This window comes from Podarcis liolepis (assembly GCF_965112155.1).
Source record: "Podarcis liolepis genome assembly, chromosome: 8".
Classification (NCBI taxonomy): domain Eukaryota; kingdom Metazoa; phylum Chordata; class Lepidosauria; order Squamata; family Lacertidae; genus Podarcis; species Podarcis liolepis.
This window is the reverse complement of record NC_139560.1, coordinates 6295041-6317915: the sequence shown is the minus strand read 5'-3', so window position 1 is coordinate 6317915 and position 22875 is coordinate 6295041. Positions and strand designations below refer to the sequence as shown.

The 22875-nt window shown below is 49.1% G+C and overlaps 1 protein-coding gene and 1 long non-coding RNA gene across 6 annotated transcripts in view; one reads left to right on the top strand and one right to left on the bottom strand.

Moving 5' to 3' along the window:
- The window catches only part of SLC45A4 (solute carrier family 45 member 4), a 132372-nt gene that overhangs the window by 101234 nt on the left and 8263 nt on the right, over positions 1–22875 (bottom strand). For 2 of the 5 annotated variants that reach the window (XM_083516690.1, XM_083516701.1), the window contains exon 1: positions 11309–11448. The exons of 2 other annotated variants lie outside the window; for them this stretch is intronic. The gene's annotated coding sequence lies outside the window, so the exon portion shown is untranslated. Of the gene's footprint in view, positions 1–3082; positions 3306–11308; positions 11449–22875 lie in introns of those variants that run through there. One more of the 5 variants, XM_083516694.1, reaches the window with a different exon arrangement.
- Positions 21010–22875, top strand: part of LOC310713246 — a 124274-nt gene continuing 122408 nt past the window's right edge. Inside the window, exons 1-2 of the long non-coding RNA XR_014529141.1 lie at positions 21010–21101; positions 21194–21681. This is a non-coding gene — a long non-coding RNA (uncharacterized lncRNA). The remainder of the gene's footprint in view (positions 21102–21193; positions 21682–22875) is intronic.

Sequence of the window (22875 nt, the reverse complement as noted above, 5' to 3'; positions counted from 1 at the left end):
ATGTTGGGAAAGATTGAGGGCACAAGGAGAAGGGGACGACAGAGGGCGAGATGGTTGGATAGTATTCTCGAAGCTACCAACATGAGTCTGACCAAACTGCGGGAGGCAGTGGAAGACAGGAGTGCCTGGCGTGCTCTGGTCCATGGGGTCACAAAGAGTCGGACACGACTAAATGACTAAACAACAACAATTCACAAAGGAGTTGCAAAGAAGCGAATTTGTAAGCAGGCGAGATAATTTGGGCTCCTGACCAGATTCCCAGGGACCCTCCAGGCAGGCTGGTGTTTGATTTTTCAAATACAGTGGTGCCTCGCAAGACAAAATTAATCTGTTCCGCGAGTCTCTTCGTCTTGCGGTTTTTTCGTCTTGCAAAGCATGGCTATTAGCGGCTTAGCGGCTATTAACGGCTTAGCGGCTTTAAGAAACAGGAAACAAACTCGCAAGAACTCGCAAGACGTTTCTTCTTGCGAAGCAAACCCATAGGGAAATTCGTCTTGCGGAACGACTCAAAAAACGGAAAACTTTTTCGTCTTGCGAGGTACCACTGTATAATCCTGCGGGTGTATGGATGCAATAACAGCGCATTTCCATCTGGAAGAGCACTCTCGTGCCGCAGCACAACAAAACAGAGGCACCCCTTCTGAACATCTGTGGTATAAGAAGTTACGGGATTTCAGCAGAAAGATACGGAACATGCACTGATGGGAAACAAGGCAGCTTAGCTGCCCTGACCTGGGTGTAGCTTGGATTTTTGTTGTGTGGGGGGGGCAGAACCTCAGATTTTTAAAATATTTTTTATACCCCCCCCCCCAGTTTAAATGCTTTATTGATATTCATAGATAACACACACAATATATCAATGAAAACAATCGTGTATTGATAAACCTATACATGTTTACAAAAAATTAAATTAAAATTAAATTTATACAGTCTCTTTTTGCTAACATAGAATAGACTTCCTATCATTTTCCGATGCATATAACCTTTCTGGTGATGGATGTACTTATCATTATTACCTTACTCTTTCTGTATTTTCTAATACCTTCCTACAACAATTCCTACCTTTTTGCTTGTTTCTTAGCAGTTCGTTTAGACAAGGGTCATTCAAACGCTGCCCTAGATATTGTACCACTGTTGTTATTCTGTAGATATCTCTTGAACGCACCCCATTTTTGAATAAATGATCGCCTCAGATTTTTATTGATTTGGGGGGGCAGCTGCCTCCCTGGCCCCCTGGCAATGCCCATGCTCATGCCCTGAAATAGCAGGAACGAATAGTATGGAAAGTGGAATCATGTACAACTGCCTCATCAGATTGAGTTTGGTCAGAATTGAGTATACACATCCATAGTTAGCATGAAAACATTACTTCTGGAAAACAAGCTACCATAGCTGCTAGAGGGCCATGAAGGTCATCAGAAGGTCGGCGGTTTGAATCCCTGCGACGGGGTGAGCTCCCATTGTTCGGTCCCAGCTCCTGCCCACCTGGCAGTTTGAAAGCACGTCAAAGTGTAAGTAGATAAATAGGTACCGCTCCTGCAGGAAGGTAAACAGCGTTTCCGTGCGCTGCTCTGGTTCGCTAGAAGCGGCTTAGCCATGCTGGCCTCATGACCCGAAAGCTGTACGCCGGCTCCCTCGGCCAATAAAGCGAGAGGAGCGCCGCAACCCCAGAGTTGGTCACAACTGGACCTAATGGTCAGGGGTCCCTTCACCAGTTTGGTGTAGTGGTTAAGAGCAGTAGTCTTGTAATCTGGGGAACCGGGTTCGAGTCTCCGCTCCTCCACATGCAGCTGCTGGGTGACCTTGGGCCAGTCACACTTCTCTGAAGTCTCTCAGCCCCACTCACGTCACAGAGTGTTTGTTGTGGGGGAGGAAGGGAAAGGAGAATGCAGCGGCGTAGCGTGGGTTATCAGCACCCGGGGCAAGGCAAGTAATTTGCGCCCCCTAACCCGGGGCAAGGCAATTAATTTGCGCCCGCCGCCCCCTAACCCGGGGCAAGGCAAGTACAGTAATTTACCCTCCCAAGCAGCAGCAGCGAGGCTTCTCTTTCCCCCGCGCTCTCCTGGAGCTGCCTCTTTTCATTCCTTACCGCAGCGTTTCCTGGCTGCTCCCCCCCCACTTCCCCTCTCTCTCCTCCTCGCTCTGCTTGCCTTGCCCTGCCTGAGGGTGCCCTGAGGAGACTCCGCTCTCCTTTTTGACCAGGCGAGGTGGAAAAGTCTCTTCCCGCCCCCTCGCCAGACTCCCTGCTCGGCTCGGCTCACTACCCAGGCGGCCAGTGGAGAGAGAGCCGCAATTACCATAAAGCTCCTCTCCCTCCGCTTCGCCAAGCTGTCAAAGCCCCGGCAGCAGCGGCAAAGGCAGCAGCAGGCGCAGCCAGACCCCCGCCAGCCAGCCAGCCCGCCCGCCCGCCCGGCTTCCTCTCCTTTTTTTGCCCGCGGCAGAAGGCTTCGCTCTCCCCCTTCCGCGACCTCCTCGCCAAGCCGTGGATTTTAGTAGGGGCAGAGAGCTGCTAGTGCGAGCGCGCCCCCTGCCCATGTTGCGCCCGGTGCGGCTGGCACCCCTGGCACCCCCCACGCTACGCCACTGGGAGAATGTTAGCCGCTTTGAGACTCCTGGAGGGGAGTGAAAGGCGGGATATCAAATCCAAACTCTTCTTCTTCTTCTTCTTTACCTTTACCCATACACTATCTGAAACCAAAGGGGTACATTGGTTGCCAGAAGCAAAATATACAGTGGTTACATATGCTTCAGGTTACAGACTCCGCTAACCCAGAAATAGTGCTTCAGGTTATGAACTTTGCTTCAGGATGAGAACAGAAATTGTGCTCCAGCAGCGCGGCAGCAGCAGGAGGCCCCATTATCTAAAGTGGTGCTTCAGGTTAAGAATAGTTTCAGGTTAAGAACGGACCTCTGGAACGAATTAAGTACTTAACCCAAGGTACCACTGTATTTGCGTTCTTTACAGCTCTCCTAACCCCCTATAAGGTGGAATTCAAAGTGGTAAAGCTATACTTTTATTTTTATTTTGTGCAGGAAGCACCTCCCCATTGTCATATACTATCCAGCACATTTCTGCACTTACCCTTGAATGCAATAAAAATTCCTTCTTATGATTGCTGTTGGCCGAAGGGTCAGATAAGTTGCAATCCATCACCCGTTAAGTTGGGAACTCCCTTGTCTTTTGAATAGAAAGTGAAGCGAAAAGGAAACTCGCCGTTTCCTATATCATCCTTCTGGGGATCCTGCACGTGTCGGCAAAAGCCACTTAAGACAACATTTTCGTTGGAAGGCGGAAGGAAATGAAGCTGTGAACAAGCAAACAACCCTCCCTCTCTGGAGCTGAGCGAGGTAGATATCTCCAAATCTTTATGGAACAGAGGCTGCTGTTTGTTCAAAGCCACTTTTGCTCATCAAATTCCCTTCAAATGTTTAGGACTACAACTCCCATCAGCCTCCCCAATCACTAGGTTGGCAAGAGATGCTTTAAAACATGGGTAAGCAAACTAAGGCCCGGGGGCCGGATCTGGCCCAATTGCCTCCTAAATCCGGCCCGCGGACGGTCCGGGAATCAGCGTGTTTTTACATGGGTACAGTGGTACTTCAGGTTACATATGCTTTAGGTTGCATACGCTTCAGGTTACAGACTCCACTAACCCAGAAATAGTACCTCAGATTATGAACTTTGCTTCCGGATGAGAACAGAAATCGTGCTCCGGTGGCGCAGCGGCAGCAGGAGGCCCCATTAGCTAAAGCGGTGCTTCAGGTTAAGAACAGTTTCAGGTTAAGAACGGACCTCCAGAACGAATTAAGTACTTAACCCAAAGTCCCATTGTAGAATGTGTGCTTTTATTTAAAACGCGTCTCTGGGTTATTTGTGGGGCATAGGAATTCGTTCATATCCCCCCCCCCCAAAAATATATAGTCCAGCCCCCCACAGGTCTGAGGGACAGTGGACCGGCCTCCTGCTGAATTTTTTTTCTGACCCCTGCTTTAAAAGAATGTAAATCCTGTTTCTAACCTGCTAAAATATATTCCTTCCTGCTCCAGAGTTCTTTGGGGACCTCCAGACTGTATTTTGCAGGGGGCGGGGGGGGGGAGAGCTGAGCTCATACCAGAACTTTAGGTTTCTGCAGTTAAGTGGATTTATAGTGCATTGTCACTCTTACGCAACAAATTCACTTTAAAAAGGGGAAAAAGCCATGACTCTTTGCAGTTTGGAAAGTGACAGTGGAATGTTTTGAAAAATGCGGGACAAATGGATGGTTGGGGGGAAGACATGTAAACACTCTGCAAGAAATTCAGGTTTGAAACAGTGTTGTCAGATAGCTATCCTGTCCACAAATCAGAATGAATGATAACGACCAGGCATAGTCTAACTACAGCATAAGCTCTGTGCAAGCAAATCAGGACGAATGTGCAATAAACAGGTCACCCGGAGAAGCCAGTCGTCGTAGCCCACCTTGGTAAAACTAATACTCTTGCCACAAACCACACGCTTGTGGGAATTTTACTATCCACCATGCTCTGACTGCAGAGTATACATGACTAAAGAACAGTGATGTCAAGCACTGGAAGGCAAAAATTGTGGATGGGGGAATCTGCCAATTTTTTTTTGTTTTGTTTCTCTCGGTTTCTCATTTTCCCCATTCTTAAATTCAGTTCGCCTCATTGCAATTTGAAGAAGTCCACATGGAAATTTATATGCATTTATCCTATGGTTTTCCCGGTAGTGATGTATGGAAGTGAGAGCTGGACCATAAAGAAGGCTGATCGCTGAAGAATTGATGCTTTTGAATTATGGTGCTGGAGGAGACTCTTGAGAGTCCCATGGACTGCAAGAAGATCAAACCTATCCATTCTGAAGGAAATCAGCCCTGAGTGCTCACTGGAAGAACAGATCGTGAAGCTGAGGCTCCAAGACTTTGGCCACCTCATGAGAAGAGAAGACTCCTTGGAAAAGACCCTGATGTTGGGAAAGATGGAGGGCACAAGGAGAAGGGGACGACAGAGGACGAGATGGTTGGACAGTGTTCTCGAAGCTACCAGCATGAGTTTGACCAAACTGCGGGAGGCAGTGGAAGACAGGAGTGCCTGGCATGCTCTGGCCCATGGGGTCATGAAGAGTCAGTCACGACTAAACGACTAAACAACATCTGCAAAGAAACATACATAGCATACAACTTCGCTTAGTATAAGCACCCCTCACCCCAGGGGCGTATGAAGGGGGGGCAGAGTTGGCAGGCCGCCCTGGGCACCACTTGGGGGGGTGACTAGATGGCCTGCTGCCCCCCCAGCTGTAGAGTGGCCGATGGCGCGCGCTTAGTATGGGCGCCACCTGCACGGTGACTGTATGAGATGCCGTGCATGCACAGTCTGTACGGATGTTGCGTGTGCGCCACCGGGCGGTTTGCCCCACACCTCGACGTCCCGCCCCGGGTGCTGGAGAGGGTTCATCCACCACTGCCTCCCCCTTATAGAATGCATTTTTGTACATTATTCCCCTCGACATGCGAATATTTGCGTGCATTCTTTGGTCAGAGAAAATCGGAGATGGTGCAAATTTCAAGTGAAGCTGGGACACTTATGTTCAAAGGCAAGCTGAATGCTTTTCTCTGCCACCCCTGGCAAAAGCCATGCTTCGTACGAGCCTGTTTTCTCATTTTGCTAAAAAGCAATCAATTTTGGAAGCCTCGTTACACGGCTTCTTTGCAGAACCATCTCGAGAGGCTCCCAGGAGATGAGTGACAGGCCCATGGCTCCAGCAATGAGCCACAGTGGCATGAAAAGCCATAAACTATTCAGCAGGCTTGCGGTTCCCTTGCTCTCAATGGGCCCCGAGCCCTCTCTGGAAGCGTCTTGCTTTTTCCATCCCATCGGAGCAGTCCTCGGGGGAAGGGACTAGCTGCTGAAGGGGAGTTAGAGAAGCTATTTTAAGGCCCAGAAAAGGGAGAGGGAGAAGGGGGGGAAGGCTTTGCAAAAGCTATTATTCATCTGTCAGAAGGCCCCATGTTCGTGACCACAGTAAAATATCATGCAATAATTACATTCAAGGTTAGTGGTTTGGCAGCGGGCGATGCCGTTCTGGCTTTGTACAGAGGACAGCGAAGGTGTCTTCTATTGGATTGGCTTCTGCATGCTGTAGAGTGGCTGAGGGCCTGCGCACAGTTGATATGGGCGCCGCTCGCGTGGCGTCCAAACGGGCTGCTGCTCTTGTTCACCATCCGTACGGGCGTATGTATGGACTGCCACATGCACTGTCCGTGCGAATGTCCCTACGGGCTGCCGCGCATACGCAGTCAGTATGGGATGCCGTGCATGCCCAGTCCGTATGGACGTCTGCGTGCGCCACTGGGCGGTTCGCGCTGCCCCTTGGCATCCCGCCCCAAGTGACGGAGAGGGTTCCACCAGTGGTCCACCACTGTTTGCACATTCATTTAGGCTTTAGAATTACAGTGGTACCTCAGGTTAAGTACCATATTTTTCGCTCTATAAGGCGCACCAGACCACAAGACGCACCTAGTTTTTGGAGGAGGAAAAAAGAAAAAAAATATTCTGAATCTCAGAAGGCAGAACAGCAGGAGGGATCGCTGCGCAGTGAAAGCAGCAATCCCTCTTGCTGTTCTGGCTTCTGGGATAGCTGCGCAGCCTGCAATTGCTCCATAAGATGCACACACATTTCCCCTTATTTTTAGGGGGGGGGGGAGAGTGAGTCTTATAGAGCAAAAAATATGGTACTTAATTCGTTCCGGAGGTCTGGTTCTTAACCTGAAACTGTTCTTTACCTGAAGCACCACTTTAGCTAATGGGGCCTCCCACTGCTGCCGTGCCGCCAGAGGACAATTTCTGTTCTCATCCTGAAGCAAAGTGCTTAACCTGAAGCACTATTTCTGGGTGAGCGGAGTCTGTAACCTGAAGCGTATGTAACCTGAAGCGTCTGTAGCCCAAGGTACCACTGTACACAGAAAGCTTCATCAACAATTACTTGCTCTCCTCTTTACTTAAATCTGCCTTTGTGTAGAGATTTTCAAAAGGGTTACATGACAAATCTGAAGATTCATGAACTGTGCAGGCTGTTTATGCTAGCCAGATTTAATATGTTTCCCTCGATGATAGTAAGAGGAAGATATTTAGCTCTCCCAGAAGCCTGATACGTTGGAGCGTATTTTCTTTTCTTGTGATTTTGGCATTCATGCCAGAATACAATTGTTAGAGGCCTTACAACCTAACAGGCTTGATTCTATGCCGCCAACGGTTCAGAACCTGCTCTCGGACAGGAATGGTCAAATTACTTCGATATTGGCTAAATTTTTGAGTGCTGTCCATGTGGAAAGACTGGGCCATTATAGAGAGATTTAGTGGTTCTTGACTGGTCAGTGATGTGTTAGACTGTATTATTTATGCAAATTGTTATGCTGAATTCGTATTTTCCACAATCTGCGTACAGTGTTTTTTTTATAATGTGTGGTTGCTATGCCTAATTGATTGATTGAATTACCATGGAAGCGATTAAAAAGGATGGCTGCCTAGGATGACTATGAAAAAGGTTCAGGTGGGGTTATGATATGATGCTGTTGAACATCCATGTGAAATCTTTGAGTCAGATTATCTGGGGATACGGAGTGAGATCTCGCCAGCTTGCTGCGGGAACTGAGCTCCACCTCTCTTTTCCATCTAAGAAGCTGTGCAAGGCCTCCAATCAGTACTGGAATGGATTGGTGCCGACAAAGTGAAACTCAGCCCAGAGAAGGTGGAGGTGCTGTGTGTGGTTTGGACAGAGGGGTGCTATTTAACCTGGATGGGGTCACTTTCCCCTCCTTAAAGAACTCCTGTCTAATGTTCTATTTCCTGTCTCACCAGCTTAGGCTGGTGAGCCTTAGGTGGCGCAATGGGTGAGCATGTTTGGCTGTTGACCAGGAGGTTGGTGGTTCGAGCCTACCCAGGAGACCGCTGTGGGCAAGGTTCCTGAAAGGGTCCTTTCCGACTCTTAGATTCTATGATCTACTGTGATACTTATTGGACAGTCTGACCGCAATTATTCACGCACCGGTAAAAAACAAGAGTTAGTGCAAAATACAGCAGCATTTTGCCAACGAAGGTCCGTATAGTTAAAGCTATGGTTTTCCCAGTAGTGATGAATGGAAGTGAGAGCTGGACCATAAAGAAGGCTGATCGCTGAAGAATAGATGCTTTTGAATTCTGGTGCTGGAGGAGACTCTGGAGAGTCCCATGGACTGCAAGAAGATCAAACCTATCCATTCTGAAGGAAATCAGCCCTGAGTGCTCACTGGAAGGACAGATCCTGAAGCTGAGGCTCCAAGACTTTGACCACCTCATGAGAAGAGAAGACTCCCTGGAAAAGCCCCTCATGTTGGGAAAGATGGAGGGCACAAGGAGAAGGGGACAACAGAGGATGAGATGGTTGGACAGTGTTCTCGAAGCTACCAGCATGAGTTTGACCAAACTGTGGGAGGCAGTGGAAGACAGAAGTGAATGGTGTGCTCTGGTCCATGGGGTCACGAAGAGTTGGACATGACTAAACGACTAAACAACAACAACAGCAGCATAGTAATTGGGACCCAATGTGGAAGGAGAATGTTGTGCAAATTCCAGAACAGCTATGCTGGCAGCAGGTCCATTTCTGTTCATAATTCAAAGTCCTGATTTTAACCTGCAAAGTACCAACCGAGGATGGAGAAGAACCTATGGCCTTCCAGATGTTGTTGCACTCCAGCTGTTCCCATTTTACACCCGAGAAATAGAGCATGAGACAGTCACCTCCCCAAACTGCTGCCCATGGCTAAAGACTTGCAACATCTCCACACAGCCCTCCTGGCAGGGAGCCCGATCCCATTACAGCTGTATGACAGGGAGAAATTCAACAGAAATAGCTTTTCCCAGCATGCTATATATTTGCCTGTTTTGCAGTGCTTTAAAGAACAGGAGTAAGGGACGCGGGTGGCACTGTGGGTTAAACCACAGAGCCTAGGACTTGCTGATCAGAAGGTCGGCAGTTCGAATCCCCACGACGGGGTGAGCTCCCATTGCTCAGTCCCAGCTCCTGCCAACCTAGCAGTTCCAAAGCACGCCAAAGTGCAAGTAGATAAATAGGTACCACTCCAGTGGGAAGGTAAACGGCATTTCCGTGCACTGCTCTGGTTCGCCAGAAGCGGCTTAGTCATGCTGGCCACATGACCCGGAAGCTGTACGCCGGCTCCCTAGGTCAATAAAGCGAGATGAGCACTGCAACCCCAGAGTCGGTCACGACTGGACCTAATGGTCAGGGGTCCCTTTACCTAAAGAACAGGAGCTTTGCGCAGCACAGGTGGACCCTAGTGTCCCCAGATCGGCAGATCTCTCTCTTCTCTCTTTGCTTATTTCCGCGGCCTGCAATTAATTCCAGCAATCCACAAGGCAGGTGAATGCATCTTCCCATTCTTATGTAACTGCTCTGCTACACTAGTTGCCATGGCAACAATGAAAGCCCCATCAATGCATGTGTAAATCGACACACACTTAGCAACACACTTGGCTTCCATAAATGGAAAGCTAAACCCCCGTTTTATTCATGCTTTCTTATCAAGTATATTTGGAAAGCAGCATTAAAATTAGCTAGGGAAGGAGGTTGCTCGAGACAAACGGCGAACCAGAACAATTTACTCTTTTGGGGGGAGCAGTTTTTCCAACAGTATTGAAAAACACATCCCTTTCTCAACTATTTTTCAGCACCGCTTGCAAATTCATTTGCTTTGCCCCTTCTCCTGCCTTCCCCACTGTGATGGCCTGGGAAACCGATTCAGAGGCTGAACCGGAGGAATCCCAGCCTGCACAGGAGTCCCCGCCTCCAGGGCTGGCTGAACTGGGGCAGGGCCTTGATTCTGAAGCGCCTGCACCTGTGCTGGATCCTCAGGAGCAGGCACCAGGTGAATCCACTCTGGCTCCGGAGGTGGTTGAGGACTCAGTGCCTACAGGTGAGTCTCCCCCTGGGTCCAGTAACCCTTCAGCCTCTCCTGAACTGCAGAGGCTCAGGGCAGAGAGGCGAAGGGAACCGGTTTCTCCCAGGAGGAGTGCTCGGCTTAAGGCCAGGAGAGGCAGGTCTCCTGGGGGCCAGGACCGCCCCTGGCCTCAGAGAAGATAAAGGCCAGTCAGCCCGGTCCCAGGTTGCGGGAGCAACGTCGTTGATGAGCTGTTTCGGCCAGCACCCAGTCCTGTTCCCCCAGTGTTCCTGTCTCCGCCCGGCTTCCTGCTTCGGATCTCACCTCGCTCCTTGTGAACTGTTTCCAGCCCAGTGACCCAGGACCGGACTTTGACTACGCCAACGGTAACCTTCCCTCCGGGACCAGCACACCCGTCTTCATCGACTCTCAGTGATGTACCACACAGCTCAGTCTTGCTGACTATTGTGCTCTCATCTCATTCATTTTTCGATCCCTGGTTGCCCTATCTTTCCATTGACTTTTGCCCACAGGGACATCATCTTGTAGCTCAGGGTGAAAAGCCTTTCGGTGGCGAGGGCCATGTCCTTTCTGGGAAGCCTTCCAGGGGCCACCAGGAACCATCAGGGCTGTCTTAAGCATATCCGGCACTGTGGTGCAAAGCTCCCTCCGGAAACCCCCTGTTTCCCAAAGTTTTTTTTAATAATAATCATAATAATAATAATACATTTTTATTTATACCTTGCACTTCCCGATTCAAAAACCGGGCTTAGGGCGGCTAACAACAAATTTAAAACACTTAATTATAAAAGCAGCATAAAATACAGTATAAAAACATGAATAACAATAAAATTCAAAAATCAATTAGATAATCCCCAGGGCTAGCTGGCTGAATTGGTCCTACTTGAGCCACCGAGGAGGTCAGGGGAGAATTAGCTGTGGGGTCTCAGAGTGGGTGATCTTCATAGAAGGGGAGAAGGAGGGAAGAGAAGGGAAATAAAAGATCAGGCTGAATTCAGATTAAAGGCCAAGGGGAATAGCTCTGTCTTACAGGTCCGGCGGGTCCATGGGGTCACGAAGAGTCGGACATGACTAAACAGCAACAACAACAACACACATTTTGTACACATTGCTTAGCTGGAGAGCTGCATTGCAAAATTCAAAGAAGTGCAAATTTTGAAGGGCAGCTGCGTTTTGGTTCACATATTGTTTTAGGAACGTGCGGATTAAGAAAGTTCATCTTTAAATGCAAACTGAAACAAATTTCCTCCCTGTCACAACTTGAGTGGGAGCCATGTGGCAGCTGTAGCATCTAGGCCTGCCTTTACCTCTGAAATATGTGATAAGAAGGCTCTCGTGGTGGCAATGTAGCTCACCTAGTGCAGAAGAGGAGCCAAGAAACTCAATAGGCTGATCCCATATGAAGCATCTCAAGGAAGGTCCAAAATCAGAGTTGATTTTCTAGCGGTTGGAAGTTGGCCACCTTCTATTTGTGCACAGATATGTGCCGGGCTCTGTTGTTGGGCAACCTGGTTCTATGGCAACAGTTGCCAAGTGGTCCATGTCCAAGAACAGTTCCAGGAGATTCAGGATTCCAGGCCTTCAGAGCTCTGAGACTAGACTCCCCATCAGTACCAATGGGGTCAAGCCAAGAGTAATAATATTTGCTGGCTCACACTGATGTGGGAAAAGAGCCACCTATTTCATTGCCCAAGTGAAAAACAGACTAAAATAAACAGAGTGTGGTGGGTGAGAAAATAGTCTCAAAGTTACGCATAGCTCCGCACAGGAGGTACGTTGGAGTGTGTCCACATCAACTGCCAAATTAATTTGTGCCTTCATGTCGGGAAGTTGTGGTAGCTCTGATTCTTCCCAAAAGAGGCTTCCATGGCCACAATGAAATGACTTCTCCTTTGGTCTCCTCAGCAGTCCCCAATGAGGACCCACGCAAGGCATTTTTGCTACCTGGGATTGGAACCAGAATGGGAAGATTCCACTCTCTAACACACAGAAGAGAGACATGAAAACAAATAACCAAGTCTTTCAACACCGGGGTAAAACAAAGCCCCCTAGCGGTTGCATTCTGCGCTAGCTGCAGCTTCCAAACCAGGTACAAGGCTAGCTCCCCACACAGTGCATTACAGTAGTCTAGCCATGGTTAGCATCTCTGGCCGCTTTGTGGAAGGCTTTCTCCAGGGAAACACACCTGGCACCATCGTCTGGTTTCCATTGTCTTTTTTTGCTCACTCGGGCCTTGGATAACTAAGCTAGCCTCCATGGCCATGTTCACCATAGTCTTAGCCTGCATAACCTAGAGCAGTGATGGCCAAACGTGGCCCTCCAGCCATTTTGGGACTACAATTCCCATCATCCCTGACCACTGGTCCTGTTAGCTAGGGATGATGGGAGTTGCAGTCCCCAAACAGCTGGAGGGCCACGTTTGGCCATCACTGACCTAGAGGAAGCCAGTCTAACCTCTCTTGGGAGAGCATTCTGCAATAGAGGAGCAGCCACTGAAAAGGATCGCTCTCGTGTCACCTGTGCTTCTGATGTTAATGGGATGGAGAGAAGGTACATACCCAAAGGACCTAGGAAGGTTCATCTAGAGCAGTGGTTCTCAACCTGTGGGTCCCCAGATGTTGTTGGACTACAACTCCCATCATTCCTAGCCAGCATGACCCAGTGGTCAGGGATGATGGGAGTTGTAGTCCAACAACATCTGGGGACCCACAGGTTGAGAACCACTTATCTAGAGAGACATGATAGAGAGGGTTCAAGAGCTGCATTTACTAACCCACCCCTGCAATATAGACCCCATACCCCCTCACTGTTCCCCCCGAGGGTCCTCACTCCCCCCCACCGCCCTAAAAACAAACAAGCAGAGATCCTTTCTGTCCTTGCAGTATCGGTGAAGAATGACGTGGGCGTTTGGCACTGAGAACAAATGAGGGGACGGCAGTGCAGCCGCTTTCTTGCCTCTTTGGCTCTCTCCAAGCGCACACTGAGTGTGCTAAAAATGGCCTGTGAGAGAGGAAGGCGCAGCGATACCATTTAGAGTCTGGGTCAGCTCTGCTGTGCGAGGTTTTGGACGATGGAAAGTTCCAGGGGCCAAGTACAAAACGTCTATAAAAGAAGCCAAGCTTGTTCCTGCAGTTTCACCCTGGGATCTATGTTCGTTGTGAGAGTTAGCTGTGAGATGAAGGGTCCCATTTGGGCAAGGCATAGGCAATCAGCGCTCATGGTGTCAATTGCATTCCAGAAGCGCATCAGATGTGTGCTTCCTCACACTTTACGGGGCAATTGCTCCACCACTGTTTCCTGTGGCAAACATTCTATGTGTGAGTGGTGGTTAGCCACGTCCATGTGCCCAAGGGACGCAGGTGATGCTGTGGTCTAAACCACGGATCCTCCTGGGTTTGCTGATCAGAAGGTCAGCAGTTCGAATCCCCGCAACGGGGTGAGCCCCTGTTACTCTGTCCCAGCTGCTGCCAACCTAACAGTTCGAAAACACGCCACTGCAAGTAGATAAATAGGTACCACTGTGGTGGGAAGGTAAACGTCATTTCCATGCGCTCTGGTTTCTGTCACAGTGTCCTGTTGCACCAGAAGCGGTTTAGTCCTGCTGGCCGCCTGACTCAAAAAGCTGTCTGTGGACAAACGCCGGCTCCCTCGGTCTGAAAGCGGGATGAGCACCGCAACCCCATAGTCGCCTTTGACTGGATTTGGCCATCCAGGGGTCCTTTACCTTTACAGTTTTGAGAAGGATTTCTAAGGCAGAGGTGGCACCTAGAAGTCAGTTCTAGGTTCTTAACTGTTCTGGCTCATGGATAATTCTTTAGTAACACTTGTGGACAACACATACAACTAATGCTGCGTTTTAAGATACACCCACAAGGATAGCCCCCAAAAGCCAGCACTTGGATACAGAACACTACATTGCTGGGTTTGCTTCCTTGACCCAAAGTTGGCCAGAGTTAGGAGGAGGGAGAAAGAGGAAGGACATTTCTCTTGAAGTTGACAGATTAATGAGCATTTAGCTGGTGTGCAATTGCCATTTAACCAACAAGTAAAGGTAAAGGTAAAGGGACCCCTGACCATTAGGTCCAGTCGTGACCGACTCTGGGGTTGCGGCGCTCATCTCGCATTATTGGCCGAGGGAGCCAGCGTACAACTTGTGGGTCATGTGGACAGCATAACTAAGCTGCTTCTGGCGAACCAGAGCAGCGCACGGAAATGTCGTTTACCTTCCCGCCGGAGCAGTACCTATTGATCTACTTGCACTTTGACGTGCTTTCGAACTGCTAGGTTGGCAGGAGCTGAGACTGAGCAACTGGAGCTCACCCCGTCGTGGGGATTCGAACCGCCAACTTTCTGATCGGCAAGCCCTATGCTCTGTGGTTTAACCCACAGCACCACCTGCGTCCCTTATCCAACAAGAGGAGGGCGTAAACCTGTTTTGAAAACGTGTGGAAGGCTTAACCACCCATAGGTCCAAAGGACCCATAGGTCCTTTGCCTTTGCCTTACCTGCATGCCCCAAGGATCCCTGATTGGCTAGGTCACCCGACAAGCATGCATTGCATGTTTAGGAATAAGAATGTAAGAAGGTGAGAAGCGCCACTTGGGTGAGGCAAATGGCGTATCCTGTTCTCGCAGAGGCCAAAAACAGACCTAAGAGAAACCAGTAGGCAGGACTGGCAGAGCAGAGCCCTCTCTCCTCCTGTGGTTTCCAGCAACTGATATTCAGAAGTATTGCTGCCTCCGACTGGGAGAGGGGGGCAGAGCAGAGCCCTTGTGGTTCACAGTTTATGAGCTTAAAGTGCGGAACGCTGTTGTGGCTGCAGCAAACAGGACTGTTGCATGATGTGCAAAAGTGACTCTTTGGCAATTGTGGAGAGAGCCCTTTTCAGCCCAAGGGTTACATTCCTTTGTAAAGATCTTCCATGGGCCTTATACCACCAGTGGGTGCAACAAAAGTGGTGGGGCCAGCCCCCTGAAGGAGTGTCTCTACTTCTGTCATTCAGCCCGGACACTGAGGTCCAGCTCCAAGGGCCTTCTGGCGGTTCCCTCCCTGCGAGAAGTGAGGTTACAGGGAACCAGGCAGAGGGCCTTCTCGGTGGTGGCACCTGCCCTGTGGAATGCCCTCCCGTCAGATGTCAAGGAAATAAACAACTACAGTGGTATCTCAGATTACAGACACTTCAGGTTACAGATGCTTCAGGTTATAGACTCCACTAACCCAGAAATAGTACCTCGGGTTAAGAACTTTGCTTCAGGATGAGAACAGAAATCACACGGCAGCAGCAGGAGGCCCCATTAGCTAAAGTGGTACCTCAGGTTAAGAACAGTTTCAGGTTAAGAATGGACCTCCAGAACGAATTAAGTTCTTAACCCGAGGTACCACTGTATCTGACTTTTAGAAAGCATCTGAAGGTAGCCCTGTTTAGGGAAGTTTTTAAAGTTTGATGTTTTTTCATGTCTTTAATATTCTTTTGGAAGCCGCCCAGAGTGGCTGGGGAAACCCAGCCAGATGGGCGGGGTATATATAATAAAGAGGCTTTGTGGGCACCAACAGAAGACCTCAAAGATGCCTATGGGAGCTGTATTGGTGACTCCTGATGCAGCAAATCACTGCTATTGAAGTAGAGCCAACGTGGTGTAGTGGTTAAGAGCGGTAGTCTTGCAATCTGGTGAACTGGGTTCGATTCCCCAGCTGCTGGGTGACCTTGGGCCAGTCACACTTCTTTGAAGTCTCTCAGCCCCACTCACCTCACAGAGTGTTTGTTGTGGGGGAGGAAGGGAAAGGAGAATGTTAGCCGCTTTGAGACTCCTTAGGGTAGTGATAAAGTGGGATAGCAAATCCAAACTCTTCTTCTTCTTCCCCTTGTCCAAATCTTTCCTTGGCAATGTCTCTCCTGCCCCCCCCCCGTTCCACCTTCCCCCACCCCTGATCCAGAATATTATCTTTATGGCTCATGCAATAAATAGGAGCACATTTCTTGAGCTGCAGCTTTGTTCTTCTGAGGCATTCATACACTTTAGGTTAATTAGAAACAGCCTGAGCACTGCAACAAGGAAGGAGAGAGCAAAGTGGGGGGGGGGGGGAGCCTGAATCATACATAGATGATAAAATGACTCTTTTAAGTAAATGGAACAGAACATCCAGCTCCTTCAGAAACTTATAAATTAATGGTAAGTCCAGAGAGAATGCATTAGGCTTGAAGATAATTGGAATTCTGAGGCGCTAGCAAGAAGGCAGACAACCCAAGGATGAATTCCTTCCACAAAATAAATTGCCAGGAATACAGCTCTTCATTGTACAGATCAGATTTGCTAAGGACAGAAATGAACGGGGCAGGCGGCGGGCGAGATCAGGCCTTTGCGAGTATAATTGTGGCTTAATAAAAGGCATCGGAAAATTATTGTGATGGAGCCATAATACAGGCTTGTCAGGGAATTTGACCAAAGCTCAGCAGCAGAAGTAGTGAAGTGGATCATCACAGAAGGAGGGCAAAAGGGGGTACAGATTTGCATAAAATTTGTGCACCCACATTTATCACATTTGTGGCCCCTTACTAGTGGGACACGGGTGGCGCTGTGGGTTAAACCACAGAGCCTAGGACTTGCCGATCAGAAGGTCGGCGGTTCGAATCCCCGTGACGGGGTGAACTCCCGTTGCTCGGTCCCTGCTCCTGCCAACCTAGCAGTTTGAAAGCATGTCAAAGTGCAAGTAGATAAATAGGTACCACTCCGGCAGGAAAGTAAACGCCGTTTCCATGCACTGCTCTGTTTCGCCAGAAGCGGCTTAGTCATGCTGACCACATGACCCGGAATCTGTACGCCGGCTCCCTCGGCCAATAAAGCGAGATGAGCACCGCAACCCCAGAGTCGGCCACGACTGGACCTAATGGTCAGGGGTCCCTTTACCTTTACTAGTGCAACACAGCCATCAGGGCTGTCTTACCCATAGGTGCTAGGGGTGTGGGGCACCTGGGCACTGTGCTCTCAGGGGCGCCAGGCCAAGAGTTCCGGGCTGAGATTTGGAGTCCAAGGATTGGGAAGAGTCGACAGTCACTGTTGAGCGGAGCAGAGCCCGTTGGAGCGCCACAGCTCTCCTGCTGTGGGCAAGTGAGGCGCTGAGGCTGCTGGCCGGCTCCGCCCTCCTGCGCACCTGAGATTGGCGGGCCGTCGAGAGGCCCATGCAGTGCAGGATGCTCACACCAGGCACCTGGTTTTGCTCAGTTGCCACTGCTGCCTCGGGCTCGACTGTTGTGTTGTTGCACTGGGCTTTGCTTGCCCACGCCTTGCTCTGCTGCTGTCACCGCCGTGGGCTCCTCTGTTGTTGTTGAGGTGGCCGGTCAGGCCAGCTCTGCTGTAAGCGCCTTGGGGGTCAACAACTTTGGGCAACCTGGTTGGGGGGGGCACGTCGGGCGAATATTTGCATCCCCAGTGCCACATATGCTTAAGACGGCCCAGAGAGCCATGCTGCTATTTACTGCCCTCCTTTCTGCTGTGATGGCCTGGGACTCGGGCTCGGACTCAGAACCAGAGGAGTCTCAGTCTGCACCGGATCCCCTGCCTCAGGCGGCATCTGAACCAAGTCTGGGGCCTGATCCTGAAGAGTCCCAGTCTGCACAGGTTCCCCTGCAACAAACACCAGCTGGGCTGAGTCAGGGGCCTGAGCCTGCCCTGGCTCCAGATGTGGAGATTACCTTGTTGCCTTCAGCTGGGCCATCACTTACAGCTGCTCCACTACCAGTTGGGTCAGGAGAGGCGGAGGCAGCCTCTGGGTCTAGTAAGCCACTGACGTCTCCTGAGCTGCAGAGACGCAGGTCTGATAGAAGGAGAGACCTGAATACTCGCAGGAGGAGTGCTCACCTTCGGGTGAAACAGGGAGGTGAGTCACTGGGGGGATCAGGACCGGCCGTTACCCCATCAGAGATAAAAGGCTGTCGGACCCCGCCCCAGGTTGCAGGAGCAACATTGCTGCTTGCTGGAACCTGCCTGAGACTCTGTGCCCGACCTAAAAAAAATGATGATAATTGTTTCTACATGTGCATCTGCACATACCTAAAAATGCAGATTTTATGTAAAGTGGTGTCCTCTCTTGTCCTGTTTTTGAGTGATGCGCAAGGGACCACTTATCCAAATTTACAGGATATCAGCCTCTCTCCAAGTTCACAGCCGGGAAGCAGCATTTATTTTTGGCAGAGGTGGGGGAGCGATAGAATGGTCCATGGAACGGCCATTCTTCACTCTCCCATATTCCAAGGAAGCAGCAACAGCAGAAAGCTGGCATGGGATGGCCAGGCATTCATGATGCTGTTTTATTCTGCTAAGATAAAATTATAGCTTTCAAAAGATAGTCTCTTTTGGAGTGCATCACATCCCTCATTTTCTCTCTCTTTTTTTTACTGTTGATGTTCCTTGTCTGTTTTGTTGACAATCAGTGAAATGGCAGGCCGTCGATTTGCTAATAAATTGATTTGATGGTGGTTAAAGAGAAGCAGTCTTAAGTCAGCCACATTTCTCTCTGCACACCTGTGTGTGGAGTGCACATATAATGCCCAGCTTCTTGGTGTATGGACCTTACACTCTATTCCATGGGTAGGCAAACTGATTAAGAATCGCCTTCTAAATTTGGCCCACGGACGGTCCAGGAATCAGCGTGATTTTACATGAGTAGAATGTGCCCTTTTATTTAAAATGCATCTCTGGGTTATTTGTGGGGCATAGGAATTCATTCATATTTTTTCCCCAAAATATAGTCCGGCCCCCCACAAGGTCTGAGGGACAGTGGACCAGCCCCCTGCTGAAAAAGTTTGCTGACCCCTATTCTATTCCATACCCTCCAACATTTCTCGGATGCAAATAGGGACATACTATTCCATCATCATCATCATTACCATCACATCATCATCATTTTATACCCCACCCATCTGAGTGGGTTCCCCCAGCCATTCTGGGCAGCTACCATGGCAGATCTTTTTTTAAAAAAGTACAGGAAAAACATTAAAAAGTGTGATTTGCAACCTGCCATCTAATGTGGCCCTACCTTCTCATCCCCACCTTATTTTGCTATGTCTACATGCAGCTTGCAACAAGAGGAAGCTAAAGGGGTGTGTACAGGGAAGTCAACACATTTAAAAAGAAAAGAAAAGAGAAAGGAGACAGCTGAGCTGGTAATGGTGAAAGCTCCTTGATTGCAAAATAGTTTTGTTTTCCCCCCTGAGAAACCGTGTCCTCTTAACAGAGAGCACGTGTTGTGGTGAAATCACTGACTGACCTTGCTGTTTGTGTGGGTGGGAAGAAGAGGAGTTTGGATTTGATATCCCGCTTTATCACTACCCAAAGGAGTCTCAAAGGGACGCGGGTGGCGCTGTGGGTTAAACCACAGAGCCTAGGACTTGCTGATTAGAAGGTCGGCGGTTTGAATCCCCGCGATGGGGTGAGCTCCCGTTGCTCAGTCCCTGCTCCTGCCAACCTGGCAGTTTGAAAGCACCTCAAAATGCAAGTAGATAAATAGGTACCACTGCAGTGGAAAGGTAAACGGCGTTTCCGTGCGCTGCTCTGGTTTGCCAAAAGCGGCTTAGCCATGCTGGCCACATGACCTGGAAGCTGTACGCCGGCTCCCTTGGCCAATAAAGCAAGATGAGCGCCACAACCCCAGAGTCGGTCACGAATGGACCTAATAGTCAGGGGTCCCTTTACCTTTAAGGAGTCTCAAAGCGGCTAACATTCTCCTTTCCCTTCCTCCCCCACAACAAACACTCTGTGAGGTGAGTGGGGCTGAGAGACTTCAGAGAAGTGTGACTAGCCCAAGGTCACCCAGCAGCTCCATGTGGAGGAGCAGGGAAGCAAACCCGGTTCACCAGATTACGAGTCCACCGCTCATAACCACTACACCACACTGGCGGGAGCAACACAGGCCTTCTTTGTTGTGGGTGCCAACATGATGGAATCCCTGGCTCATCCAATCATTTTTTGATGCGGCCACGTTCAAATGCTACACAAGTCTTGCTCAGAGGATAGAGTGGCTGTAGAAGAGTTTGGATTTGATATCCCGCTTTATCACTACCCGAAGGAGTCTCAAAGTGGCTAACAATCTCCTTTCCCTTCCTCCCCCACAACAAACACTCTGGGAGGTGCGTGAGGCTGAGAGACTTCAGAGAAGTGTGACTAGCTGCATGTGGAGGAGCAGGGAAGCTAACCCAGTTCACCAGATTACGAGACTACCACTCTTAACCACTACACCACGCTGGTTCTCCCACACTGGAAGCGATTGGTAGCCACAACAACCCAGTTGGTGGTCCCTCGGTTGCTGGGGTAATTCTGGCCAATGGGATCGTACGTGCATTAGCCGAGGGACCTATATACACCACTGCACGTTGCGTTGAGCTTCCTCTTTTCAGCTCTTGCATCAGTTCACCCACCCTCCCTTCTTCACTTAGAGCATAGTTAATCTATGGAACTCTCTGCCACAGGAGGCAGTGATGGCCACCAACTTGGACGGCTCTAAAAGAGGATTAGACAGCTTCATGAAGGATAAAGCTGTCAACTAGCCGTCAAGTCTACTCTCTGCCTTTGCTATCAGAAGCAGCAATGCTTCTGAATACCAGTTGCTGGAAACCGCAGGAAGAGAGAGTGCTCCTGTATTCGAATCCTGATTGCAGGTTACCACTGTGGGAACAGGATGTTGGACTAGATGGGCATTGGCCTGATCCAGCCGGCACTTATTATGTTCTTGGCTGCAGCTCAGTATGGTGAGGGCATAAAAATGCTAGGGAGGGCCAGAGTTGGGTTGAATTTGTCTTGCGTGAACCAGGGCAGTAGAAGACAGCGAATTTCTCGTGTTCATTTGACCCCCAGCAGCAGTTCCTGTGGTTAACATCGTCCGCACAGCTGTATTTATAGGCTGTTCTCTCTTGGTCTTTTCCCAAAGAGATCTCTGGAAGCTCAGGCGATTCCACCAGCATTAATTGCCAAGTGAGAAGAAAATATGTTGACAAGCATCCCTTGTCATATCACACTTTCAGCACATGCTGAGGACGGAAAGTGCAAACTGATTAGGGAGTTATGGGGAACATTTAACCGACACGCTCGCATTTATTTCGTACACAAACAAATCTCCTTTCTTCACGTCTTCATGGGAAAGCAAGCACCTTTTAAGGTATGGAAAATCTTTCCCCCACCCCAGTTTACCCCAGTTTGTCCTTTAATTCCTTTCATGGAATGTCTGTTCTTCATCGATTTGCACGATAGGAGGAGGTGAAAGAATGGAACTCCTCGGCCATTTTGTTTTGAGCTTATAAAATGGTTGCTTTCTGCCCAGAGGTTGTTTCTGGCAAGCTGGTCCAGGAGGTCAGCTCAGGAAACTGAAACTTAACGGGAGAAAAGAAACGGAACATTCAGAGGGAACCAGAAACTTAGCAAACCTTTACTTCCCTTCTGTGATTATGAGACTGGGAGTGCCTGTGCGAAAAAAGGTGAATCTGATAAGCAGAAGAGTGGCTAGAAACCAGTAGAAAGAAGCCTAGTCTTGCAGGGGACCCTAACTCCAGTGACAAAATATATAAACCACATGTCTGAAACCCCAGAGAAAAAGTCCCGAAACCATTTTGTCCTTCCCAAATTGACCTCAAATATTTCTCTGCAAGGTCGAAGGAAAACGGAAAAGCCTCCCCATTGTCTTTTCGTTCACAAATCCTGTCTTAAGGGTATGTCTGTCTGTGTTTGAATAGGGTGAGCCTGTGACCTGGCTCAGGAACTAAGTATTTGTCATTACAAAAGACTGGCCAGGCTCCCCAGGGTATCCAATCAAGTGTCCATTAACAGGTAAAAACAAAACAAAAACAACAACAAAAACCCCACAACAACAACAGGTAACCTTCCAGACAGGAGATAAACAACGCACTCAGATTTCTGTTGTAGACCACCCTTTCTGTGATGCAGGTATGATGTATCTGGGGGTGGTCTTGGACTCCAGGGCGGGCAATTTAAAATGTCTATATAAGGACAGGCACACTTTGGTTCTGGGTCCTCCTCCTTTCCTGCGTGTGGGGGGAGCACCCTGTTGCAACAGTTTCAATAAAGATCAGGCTTACTAGCTGCTTTGCTTCTCAATATTCTCTGGTTGACCTCTGTTATTTTCTCTGACCGATGGAGAACCTACAAAGGACTCTATAAGGGCTCTTGTGTTCCCCATAAGGGAATAAGGGCAGATTTTTGTTTATTACACTGTGTAGACACCATACCTTTAAAGTGTATTATTTTCCCCAGTGACTATTGGGAACTATAGTTCGTTAAGAGTGCTGGGTGCTCTGTGACAGGCAAACTACAATTCCTTTGGAAAAGCCCTGTGCTTTAACTGTGTGATGGTGTGCACACAGCCTGGTTTGAGCTAAAATAAGTTGCTTTATTGCTAGGTCTTGGCTGAAGTAGGAAAATAGGTTTCATTTAGGTTTCATTTCACTAGCAACACCCTAGAGGTCCTGGGCCCTAAGGAAGTTAGATTGGCTTCAACCAGAGCCAGGGCCTTCTCAACACTGGCTCCGCCTGGTGGAACGCTCTGTCTCATGAGACCAGGGCCCTGCAGGATCTGATTTCTTTCCACGGGGCCTGTAAGACAGAGTTGTTCCGCTTGGCCTTTGGCTTGGAGCCAATTTGATTCCCTCCCCCTCTTTCTTTTTCCTTTTTCCTTTCTCCTCCTGTGATGAGGCTGCATTTTAATATTTTAATGTTGTATTTTAATCTTGTTTTTAAGTTGTATTCATTCAGCTTGTTTTTATTATTGCTTCTTAGCCTCCCTGAGCCCGGCCTTAGCTGGGGAGGGCGGGGTATAAATAAAAATTATTATTATTATTATTATTATTATTATTATTATTATTATTATTAAGGGTGATGCAAAGCAGTCTGGTCCAACTTTTTGAATGGTAAAGAAGCAG